We start from the raw sequence: 10,950 nt of genomic DNA, 5'->3' as shown, positions 1-10,950 counted from the left end.
GTTAAATTGCCTAGTCTCAACGCTGCCAACAGATTGCTTCCATTGTCACACACCACTTTTCCGATCTGCAGTTGGTGTGGGGTCAGCCACCGATCGGCCTGTGACTGCAGAGATGACAGGAGTACAGATCCGGTATGGTTTTTGCTTTCCAGGCACGTCATCCCCAAGACAGCGTGACAACGGCGTACCTGGCACGTCGAATAGCCTAGGGGGAGCTGGGGGTGCACAGGTGTGGAGGAGGAGAAGGAGGACCCAGCAGCAGAGTAAGAAGAAGAAGAAGACGAGGTAGAGAGCGATGGAGGAGTAGAGGTGGTGGCAGAACCGCGTGCAATCCGTGGCGGTGACACCAACTCCACTGTTGTTGTTGAGCTACCCATTCCCTGCTTCCCAGCCATTACCAAGTTCACCCAGTGGGCAGTGTAGGTGACATACCTGCCCTGACCATGCTTGGAGGACCATGCGTCAGTAGTCATATGGACCTTTGGCCCAACACTAAGTGACAGAGATGCGGTAACTTGGCTCTGCACATGTTGGTACAGGTGTGGTATTCCCTTTTTAGAAAAAAAATTGCGGCTGGGTACCTTCCACTGCGGTGTCCCAATTGCTACAAATTTGCGGAAGGCCTCAGAGTCCACCAGCTGGTATGGTAAAAGCTGGCGGGCTAAGAGTGCAGACAAGCCAGCTGTCAGACGCCGGGCAAGGGGGTGACAGTCAGACATTGGCTTCTTACGCTCAAACATGGCCTTCACAGAAACTTGGCTGGTGGCAGATGACTGGGAATGGGAACAGGTGGTCAAGGTGGAAGGCGGAGTGGAGGGTGGTTCAGACGGGTCAAGGAGAGCAGAGGTAGAGCAGTAAGATGCTGGACCAGAAGGAGTGTGGCTTTTAGTTTGCCTGTTGCCTTTGAGGTGTTGCTCCCAAAGTGCTTTGTGCTTGCTTTTGTACCTATGTGGCTGTTGGGCTTACCAAGGCTCAGTTTCTGACTGCACTCATTGCAAATTACAATGCTTTTGTCAGAGGCACACACATTAAAAAATCCCACACTGCTGACTTTTTGGAAGTGTGCGATCTGGCGGTAACAGTAGAAGTTGGCGGAGTTGGTGGTATTGGCGGCAATGGCGGGTGCGTTGGCCGGCTGAACACAGGTGCCGATACATGTTGTTGCCCTGCTGATCCCTGCGGGCTGTCCTCCCTGCTTCTTCTAAGTCTTATTCTCCTACTGCCTCTCTGACTCTCCGTCTCTCCATCTGAACTACCCTCCTCTTGCTCTCTTCTACTAGGCACCCACAAAACATCAATCTCCTCATCATCATTCTCCTCAGATGCATCAATTTCTTCTGACACATCACAGAAGGAAGCAGCAGCGGGGACCTCCTCCTCATCACTCATTATGTCCATCTCTATCGTGTTCTCTGCCAGAATTAAATCTGGTGTAAGGTCCTCATCTCCTTCATCTTCTTCTGGCAATAATGGTTGCGCATTACTCAGTTCAAGAAACTCATGGGAAAATAACTCCTCTGACCCCAGTGAAGAAGGGGCACCGGTGGTGGAGGAAGTGTTACGTGGGGTGGCCATAGCAGTGGAGGATGAGGAGGATGTTGTGGTAAAGTTAGAAACGGTAGAGGATGGGGTGTGCTGTGTAAGCCAGTCAACTACCTCTTCAGCATTTTGGGAGTTCAGGGTCATTGGCTTTTTAAAACTGGGCAATTTGCTAGGGCCACAGGATTGCATAGCAGCACGGCCCCTAGCACGGCCTCTGCGTGGCGGCCTGCCTTTGCCTGGCATTATTTTTAAAAAAACAACAACAACAACAAAAACTCAGTTGGTTTTTTCTGGAAACGATAATACACACAGCTAGATGGCGGGTTGAAGAAAACACTGTGCAAATAATGCCTACAAAGTCAACGTATACACTACTACAGCGGTGGATACGGATTACGTAAAATATATGAATGCTGCTTGAAAAAAAGTAACTCAAGTGGTTTTTCTAGAGACGATAATATTATCAATATTTAGACAAAATGTGAACAAGGTCACACAGCTCGATGGCGGGTTGAAGAAAACAGTGTGCAAATAATGCCTACAAGGTCAACGTATACACTACTACAGCGGTGGATACGGATTACGTAAAATATATTATGGCTGCTTGAAAAAAGTGACTCCGGTGTTTTTTCTGGAGACGGTAATATTATGGATATTTAGACAGAATGTGAACAAGGTCACACAGCTCGATGGCGGGTTGAAGAAAACAGTGTGCAAATAATGCCTACAAGGCCAACGTATACACTACTACAGCGGTGGATACGGATTACGTAAAATATATGAATGCTGCTTGAAAAAAGTGACTCCGGTGTTTTTTCTGGAGACGGTAATATTATGGATATTTAGACAGAATGTGAACAAGGTCACACAGCTCGATGGCGGGTTGAAGAAAACAGTGTGCAAATAATGCCTACAAGGCCAACGTATACACTACTACAGCGGTGGATACGGATTACGTAAAATATATGAATGCTGCTTGAAAAAAGTGACTCCGGTGTTTTTTCTGGAGACGGTAATATTATGGATATTTAGACAGAATGTGAACAAGGTCACACAGCTCGATGGCGGGTTGAAGAAAACAGTGTGCAAATAATGCCTACAAGGCCAACGTATACACTACTACAGCGGTGGATACGGATTACGTAAAATATATGAATGCTGCTTGAAAAAAGTGACTCCGGTGTTTTTTCTGGAGACGGTAATATTATGGATATTTAGACAGAATGTGAACAAGGTCACACAGCTCGATGGCGGGTTGAAGAAAACAGTGTGCAAATAATGCCTACAAGGCCAACGTATACACTACTACAGCGGTGGATACGGATTACGTAAAATATATGAATGCTGCTTGAAAAAAGTGACTCCGGTGTTTTTTCTGGAGACGGTAATATTATGGATATTTAGACAGAATGTGAACAAGGTCACACAGCTCGATGGCGGGTTGAAGAAAACAGTGTGCAAATAATGCCTACAAGGCCAACGTATTCACTACTACAGCGGTGGATACGGATTACGTAAAATATATGAATGCTGCTTGAAAAAAGTGACTCCGGTGTTTTTTCTGGAGACGGTAATATTATGGATATTTAGACAGAATGGGAACAAGGTCACACAGCTCGATGGCGGGTTGAAGAAAACAGTGTGCAAATAATGCCTACAAGGCCAACGTATACACTACTACAGCGGTGGATACGGATTACGTAAAATATATGAATGCTGCTTGAAAAAAGTGACTCCGGTGTTTTTTCTGGAGACGGTAATATTATGGATATTTAGACAGAATGTGAACAAGGTCACACAGCTCGATGGCGGGTTGAAGAAAACAGTGTGCAAATAATGCCTACAAGGCCAACGTATACACTACTACAGCGGTGGATACGGATTACGTAAAATATATGAATGCTGCTTGAAAAAAGTGACTCCGGTGTTTTTTCTGGAGACGGTAATATTATGGATATTTAGACAGAATGGGAACAAGGTCACACAGCTCGATGGCGGGTTGAAGAAAACAGTGTGCAAATAATGCCTACAAGGCCAACGTATTCACTACTACAGCGGTGGATACGGATTACGTAAAATATATGAATGCTGCTTGAAAAAAGTGACTCCGGTGTTTTTTCTGGAGACGGTAATATTATGGATATTTAGACAGAATGGGAACAAGGTCACACAGCTCGATGGCGGGTTGAAGAAAACAGTGTGCAAATAATGCCTACAAGGCCAACGTATACACTACTACAGCGGTGGATACGGATTACGTAAAATATATGAATGCTGCTTGAAAAAAGTGACTCCGGTGTTTTTTCTGGAGACGGTAATATTATGGATATTTAGACAGAATGTGAACAAGGTCACACAGCTCGATGGCGGGTTGAAGAAAACAGTGTGCAAATAATGCCTACAAGGCCAACGTATACACTACTACAGCGGTGGATACGGATTACGTAAAATATATGAATGCTGCTTGAAAAAAGTGACTCCGGTGTTTTTTCTGGAGACGGTAATATTATGGATATTTAGACAGAATGGGAACAAGGTCACACAGCTCGATGGCGGGTTGAAGAAACAGTGTGCAAATAATGCCTACAAGGCCAACGTATACACTACTACAGCGGTGGATACGGATTACGTAAAATATATTATGGCTGCTTGAAAAAAGTGACTCCGGTGTTTTTTCTGGAGACGGTAATATTATGGATATTTAGACAGAATGCGAACAAGGTCACACAGCTCGATGGCGGGTTGAAGAAAACAGTGTGCAAATAATGCCTACAGGGCAAATAATGCCTAAAAGGTCAACTTATACACTACTACAGCGGTAGTAAAATAAAAAAAAGTAAAATAAAAAAAAAATGAATATTAAAAAAAAAAATTAAAGTTGGTGCTGCTGAACTACTAGGAGCAGCAGATTAGCACACCAGTCCCACTCCCCAACACTGCTAGACTAATAGCACTGGGCTCTTATAGTAGTAGTAGTAGTAGTAGTAGTAGTAGTAGTAGTAAAACAACAAAAAAAAAAATAAAAGCAGTCCTTACAAGGACTACTGTTATTGCAGCAGTCAGCAGATGAGATCAGAAGCAGGACAGCTGCCCACTGCAGCTACATACAGAGCACTGCAGTAGAAGGTAGATTACTAGCCAGCAAAGCTACCTAAGCTAAATGTCCCTCAAACCCCTGCAGACTTCTGTCCCTCCAATAACAGAGCAGTATCAAAACGATTACTAGCCAGCAAACTTTCAACTGTCCCTGAAATCACTAACAGGCAGCAGCTCTCTCCCTACACTATCTCTTCAGCACACACAGGCAGAGTGAAAAAACGCTGCAGGGCTTCGGTTTTTATAGGGAAGGGGAGTGGTCCAGGGGAGAGCTTCCTGATTGGCTGCCATGTACCTGCTGGTCTGGGGTGAGAGGGCAAAAAAAAGCGCCAACAATGGCGAACCCAAAATGGCGAACGTCGCGCGACGTTCGCGAACTTCCGGCGAGCGCGAACACCCGATGTTCGCGCGAACAAGTTCGCCGGCGAACAGTTCGCGACATCTCTATTCTTTACTGTAAGGACAGTTAGGTTATGGGATTCCCTACCAAGAGAGAGGAATGAGTGATTCATTGGTGGGGAGGAAAGGAGATCTCACCATCAGCATAGGAAGGGGTTCTTTACTGTAAGGACAGTCAGGTTATGGGATTCCCTACCAAGAGAGGGGAATGAGTGATTCATTGGTGGGGAGGAAAGGAGATCTCACCATCAGCATAGGAAGGTGTTCTTTACTGTAAGGACAGTCAGGTTATGGGATTCCCTACCAAGAGAGAGGAATGAGTGATTCATTGGTGGGGAGGAAAGGAGATCTCACCATCAACATAGAAAGGGGTTCTTTACTGTAAGGACAGTTAGGTTATGGGATTCCCTACCAAGAGAGAGGAATGAGTGATTCATTTGTGGGGAGGAAAGGAGATCTCACCATCAGCATAGGAAGGGGTTCTTTACTGTAAGGACAGTCAGGTTATGGGATTCCCTACCAAGAGAGGGGGAATGAGAAATTAATGATGACACAGAATTATGGGACAGTCCCTGGTTTGAAGTCTTTCACAGAGTTATCAGTCAATGATTGTGTAAGTGGAAGTTTCTGGGGACAGTTCTCGGGGGGATTAGCGGGGCAGTAAGACCAGACAATATTCTTTTCAGCAACACAAGGGGAACTAAAAATAAATTGTGTTTATGTTTAATACACACACGTGTTTTGTGATATCACAGGGTCGGGTCACACCCCTAATTCAGTGCCCCGCCCTCAGCATGATTCAGTCTGGGGTATTGGGATCCTCCTCCCATTCTTCCTAAAGGATTTCCCTGTTTCTTGGGGAACTTTGTGGGAGACAATTGATTCCTGTTACTGAGCTTGTTTGTCACTGTCGCTTCCGACTGCAGAATCTCAATCACTTGTTCCTCATTTGTCTCTGAAAGAGAATTCTCTGGTCAATATCACTAGGGGGTTCTTTTATCTGCCATTGAGAATCTGCCAATTAATATCTACTAATGTCATTTTCAGTTCCATCTGGGCCAACCTCTTCACAGGCTGGGCCCTCTGCATCACTATTGATGGATGTTGGTCTAATGTCTCCTTAGGATCCTACTGTCTTCATTTTGCCTTACTATATCCTTCTTTTCCTACTGTCTTCATCTTCTCCTACTGACCACATCTTGTCCTACTGTCCCTATATTGTCCTACTGTCTCCATCTTCACCTACTGTCTCCGTCTTGCCCTACTGTTTCCATCTTGTCCTACTATCTCCATCTTGTCCTGCTGTCTCCATCTTGTCCTGCTGTCTCCTTCTTCTTCTTCTACTGACTCCATCTTGCCCTACTGACTCCATCTTGTCTTATTGTCTCCATCTTCCCCTACTGTCTCCTTCTTCTCCTACTGTCTCCATCTTGTCCTACTGTCTCCATCTTGTCCTACTATCTCCATCTTGTCCTACTGTCCCCATCTTGCCTTACTGTCTCCATCTTGTCCTACTATCTCCATCTTGTCCTGCTGTCTCCATCTTCCCCTACTGTCTCCTTCTTCTCTTACTGTCTCCATCTTCCCCTACTGTCTCCTTCTTCTCTTACTGTCTCCATCTTCCCCTTCTGTCTCCTTCTTCTCCTACTGACCCCATCTTGTCCTATTGTCTCCATTTTCCCCTAGTGTCTCCTTCTTCTCCTACTGACTCTATCTAGTCCTACTATTTCCATCTTGTCCTAATGTCTCCATCTTGCCCTACTGTCTCCATCTTATCCTAATATCTCCATCTTGCCCTACTGTCTCCATCTTGCCCTACTGTCTCCATCTTGTCCTACTATCTCCATCTTGTCCTGCTGTCTCCATCTTGTCCTGCTGTCTCCTTCTTCTTCTTCTACTGACTCCATCTTGCCCTACTGACTCCATCTTGTCTTATTGTCTCCATCTTCCCCTACTGTCTCCTTCTTCTCCTACTGTCTCCATCTTGTCCTACTGTCTCCATCTTGTCCTACTATCTCCATCTTGTCCTACTGTCCCCATCTTGCCTTACTGTCTCCATCTTGTCCTACTATCTCCATCTTGTCCTGCTGTCTCCATCTTCCCCTACTGTCTCCTTCTTCTCTTACTGTCTCCATCTTCCCCTACTGTCTCCTTCTTCTCTTACTGTCTCCATCTTCCCCTTCTGTCTCCTTCTTCTCCTACTGACCCCATCTTGTCCTATTGTCTCCATTTTCCCCTAGTGTCTCCTTCTTCTCCTACTGACTCTATCTAGTCCTACTATTTCCATCTTGTCCTAATGTCTCCATCTTGCCCTACTGTCTCCATCTTATCCTACTATCTCCATCTTGTCCTACTGTATTCATCTTTCCCTACTGTCTCCATGTTGTCCTACTGTCTCCATCTTGCCCTACTGTCTCCATATTGCTCTACTGTCTCCATCTTGCCCTACTGTCTCCATATTCCCCTACTGTCTCCTTCTCTTACTGTCTCCATCTTGTCTTATTGTCTCCATCTTGTCCTACTGACCCCATCTTGTCCTACTGTCTCCATCTTCCCCTACTGTCTCCTTCTGCTTCTACTGACCCAATCTTGTCCTACTAGCTCCATCTTGTCCTACTTTCTCCATCTTGCCCTACTGTTTCCATGTTGTCCTACTGTCTCCATCTTGCCCTACTGACTCCATCTTGTCTTATTGTCTCCATCTTACCCTATTGTCTCATTCTTCTCCTACTGTCTCCTTCTTCTCCTACTGACTCTATCCAGTCCTACTGTTTCCATCTTGTCCTAATGTCTCCATCTTGTCCTATTGTCTCCATCTTACTTGCCTGTTTCAGTTTTATGAATAGATAAAGCTGATAATGTTCATTTTAGGGAGTGTGCCCGTGGTGCCCATGTTTAGGTCCGTGCCATGAGAGTTCCAGAACGTTCCTTGTGTAACTGGTGTGATTTCTACGACTACTAACTGCCTGTTCCATGTTTGGTCTTTTCTATTCAGTTGGGATGTCCCCGAAGGACACTGGACCATCTCTAGCAACGCATCAGTTGCCCTCCCTACTAGTCCCTACTTGCTACCCTACTAGTTGATTCTGGAGGGGCTGGATGACATTACTGGGAGTTTATATACAGTAGATGTATTTCCCAGTGAGATATTATCCAGTTGGTTCAGATTAATGTCTATGCTTCTCAGTTGAATCAAACAGAATCTGAGGGCAAAACAATCCACTTGAAATTCTCCCAAACACGTTGTGCGCCGGAGCCACTAACCCAGTGGAAAATCTACAGATCATTATCTTCTGATCTCCTTGTCCAACCAGATATTGAGACATTGTAATGTTCTCATGTGATGACAAGTTCTTGTTCCCTGCTGGGGATTTACTGATAGAAATCTCTCATTTACAGCTGTTTGTATGTTGGGCGCTGGGGGCTGTGCATTGGAGCCTGTGTGAGTGGGGGGCACAGGGTACCCAGTGGAATGTTAAAAGCACATTATGATGATCTATTGCCCTACCCCTAATCCCTCTGTATAGTCATTAAGGGAAGAATGAGATATTTCTTTACTGTTATCAGATAAGACAGAAACAAATACAAAGTGTCTCGGAGCAGAACTGTGCCAGGGCTTGTGCCGTATCCACCAGGAGATGGTGATGGAGTCAGCGGGCCCCATGTCCATCTCACTCTAGGGTGTCATTATTGGTTCTAGAAGTTTAAACAAAGGCAAAGTAGAACTTACAACATTTATATTTCTCAGTGCCAAGAACCTGTCACCCATCCCAATCAGCCTGTAAGTGCTCAGCCGGTGGCCAAGACTATGGGTCATGCAGCACATTGACATATTTCTCTGTCTCTGCATAAACAACCCTATGGCTCCCAGTCATTAATGTACACATACTCAGTCTTCGTGTTTCTCTTTCTCTTCACCATGTTTATCCAGGGAACCGGCAAAAGATTTTACATATTTACGGAAATATATGTCTTTCCCCCTCCCCTTTTTCCTGGCACAAGACCTTGCTCTCCGGTATCAATCAGCTTTGGCCTCCCTTCTGTGTGTGGCCCGTGTATTGCTTTAATGAGAATAACATGGGACTTCTATAGAGATCAAAAGAAATACTTCATTTGCCTGAATCAGGATATAGCTGAATATTTCAGAGGGATACACACGTGTCTATCAAAGAGAAGATCCGGCCTTGGGAGGCCACACAGAAGTGCGTCAGTGGGAAAGTGATAACAGATACAACAAGGATCCAAAGCAAAGATGGAAGATACCCAGAAAACAAGGTCCTCTTAGGCCCACTGAAGTACCTGGCACCCAGGGCCCACAATAATTGGATGTAGTGAAACAATTGATGTGGAACAGTAGATGAGATAAGGCTGGGCCCATCAGAACATTCTCTGGTTCTCTCAAATTCTGATGATGTCGGCTCCATGAAAGAACATTCAGGAGAGGGGTTGTTCTGTAACCATATAAAGGCACAAGGCTGCAGGCTGAGTTATACAGGGAACTCTGAGTATCACTCATGTATTATAAGGGATAATGTACCCCCTACTGTAAATGATAAGGATATTAGAAGTCACTTAGGGGTTGTTCTGTGACCATATAAAGGCACAAGGCTGCAAGCTGAGTTATACAGGGAACTCTGAGTATCACTCATGTATTATAAGGGATAATGTACCCCCTACTGTAAATGATAAGGATATTAGAAGTCACTGAGGGGTTGTTCTGTGACCATATAAAGGCACAAGGCTGCAGGCTGAGTTATACAGGGAACTCTGAGTATCACTCATGTATTATAAGGGATAATGTACCCCCTACTGTAAATGATAAGGATATTAGAAGTCACTGAGGGGTTGTTCTGTGACCATATAAAGGCACAAGGCTGCAGGCTGAGTTATACAGGGAACTCTGAGTATCACTCATGTATTATAAGGGATAATATACCCCCTACTGTAAATGATAAGGATATTAGAGGTCACTGAGGGGTTCTTCTGTGACCATATAAAGGCACAAGGCTGCAGGCTGAGTTATACAGGGAACTCTGAGTATCACTCGTGTATTATAAGGGATAATGTACCCCCTACTGTAAATGATAAGGATATTAGAAGTCACTGAGGGGTTGTTCTGTGACCATATAAAGGCACAAGGCTGCAGGCTGAGTTATACAGGGAACTCTGAGTATCACTCATGTATTATAAGGGATAATGTACCCCCTACTGTAAATGATAAGGATATTAGAAGTCACTGAGGGGTTGTTCTGTGACCATATAAAGGCACAAGGCTGCAGGCTGAGTCATACAGGGAACTCTGAGTATCACTCATGTATTATAAGGGATAATGTACCCCCTACTGTAAATGATAAGGATATTAGAAGTCACTGAGGGGTTGTTCTGTGACCATATAAAGGCACAAGGCTGCAGGCTGAGTTATACAGGGAACTCTGAGTATCACTCATGTATTATAAGGGATAATATACCCCCTACCAGGTCCGGACTGAGAATTAAAATAGACCCTGGCATTTCAGGTACACAGAGGCCCAATCAGCCCACATAGAGACTCAAACAGCCCCAACCAGCCACTAAATAGTGACTTTCTAAGGGAACTTATAGCAGCCCCTCTGGCATTTGCCAGAACCCACAGATTGCCAGTCCGGGCCTGCCCCCTACTGTAAATGAGCCCCAATTGTTCTCCCTTAAACTTCTGTAGAAAAGAATCAAGGAGAACACCTATGGGCAAAGCATTGTGTAGCCGAGGTTTCTAGGAAATATAGATGCAGTCGTGCACAGGGATTTCTGCAATGAGACTGACAGTCTGGGAAATGTATAATGAAATTGCTCTCCCCTCTCCTCGTGGTGTATATACAGTATATATATATATATATGTCTCCTATAGGGAAATGCATACTCACAGCAGGCAGTACC

Source organism: Xenopus laevis, chromosome 5S (assembly GCF_017654675.1).
Source record: "Xenopus laevis strain J_2021 chromosome 5S, Xenopus_laevis_v10.1, whole genome shotgun sequence".
Lineage (NCBI taxonomy): Eukaryota > Metazoa > Chordata > Amphibia > Anura > Pipidae > Xenopus > Xenopus laevis.
Note: the sequence above shows the minus strand (reverse complement) of the source record.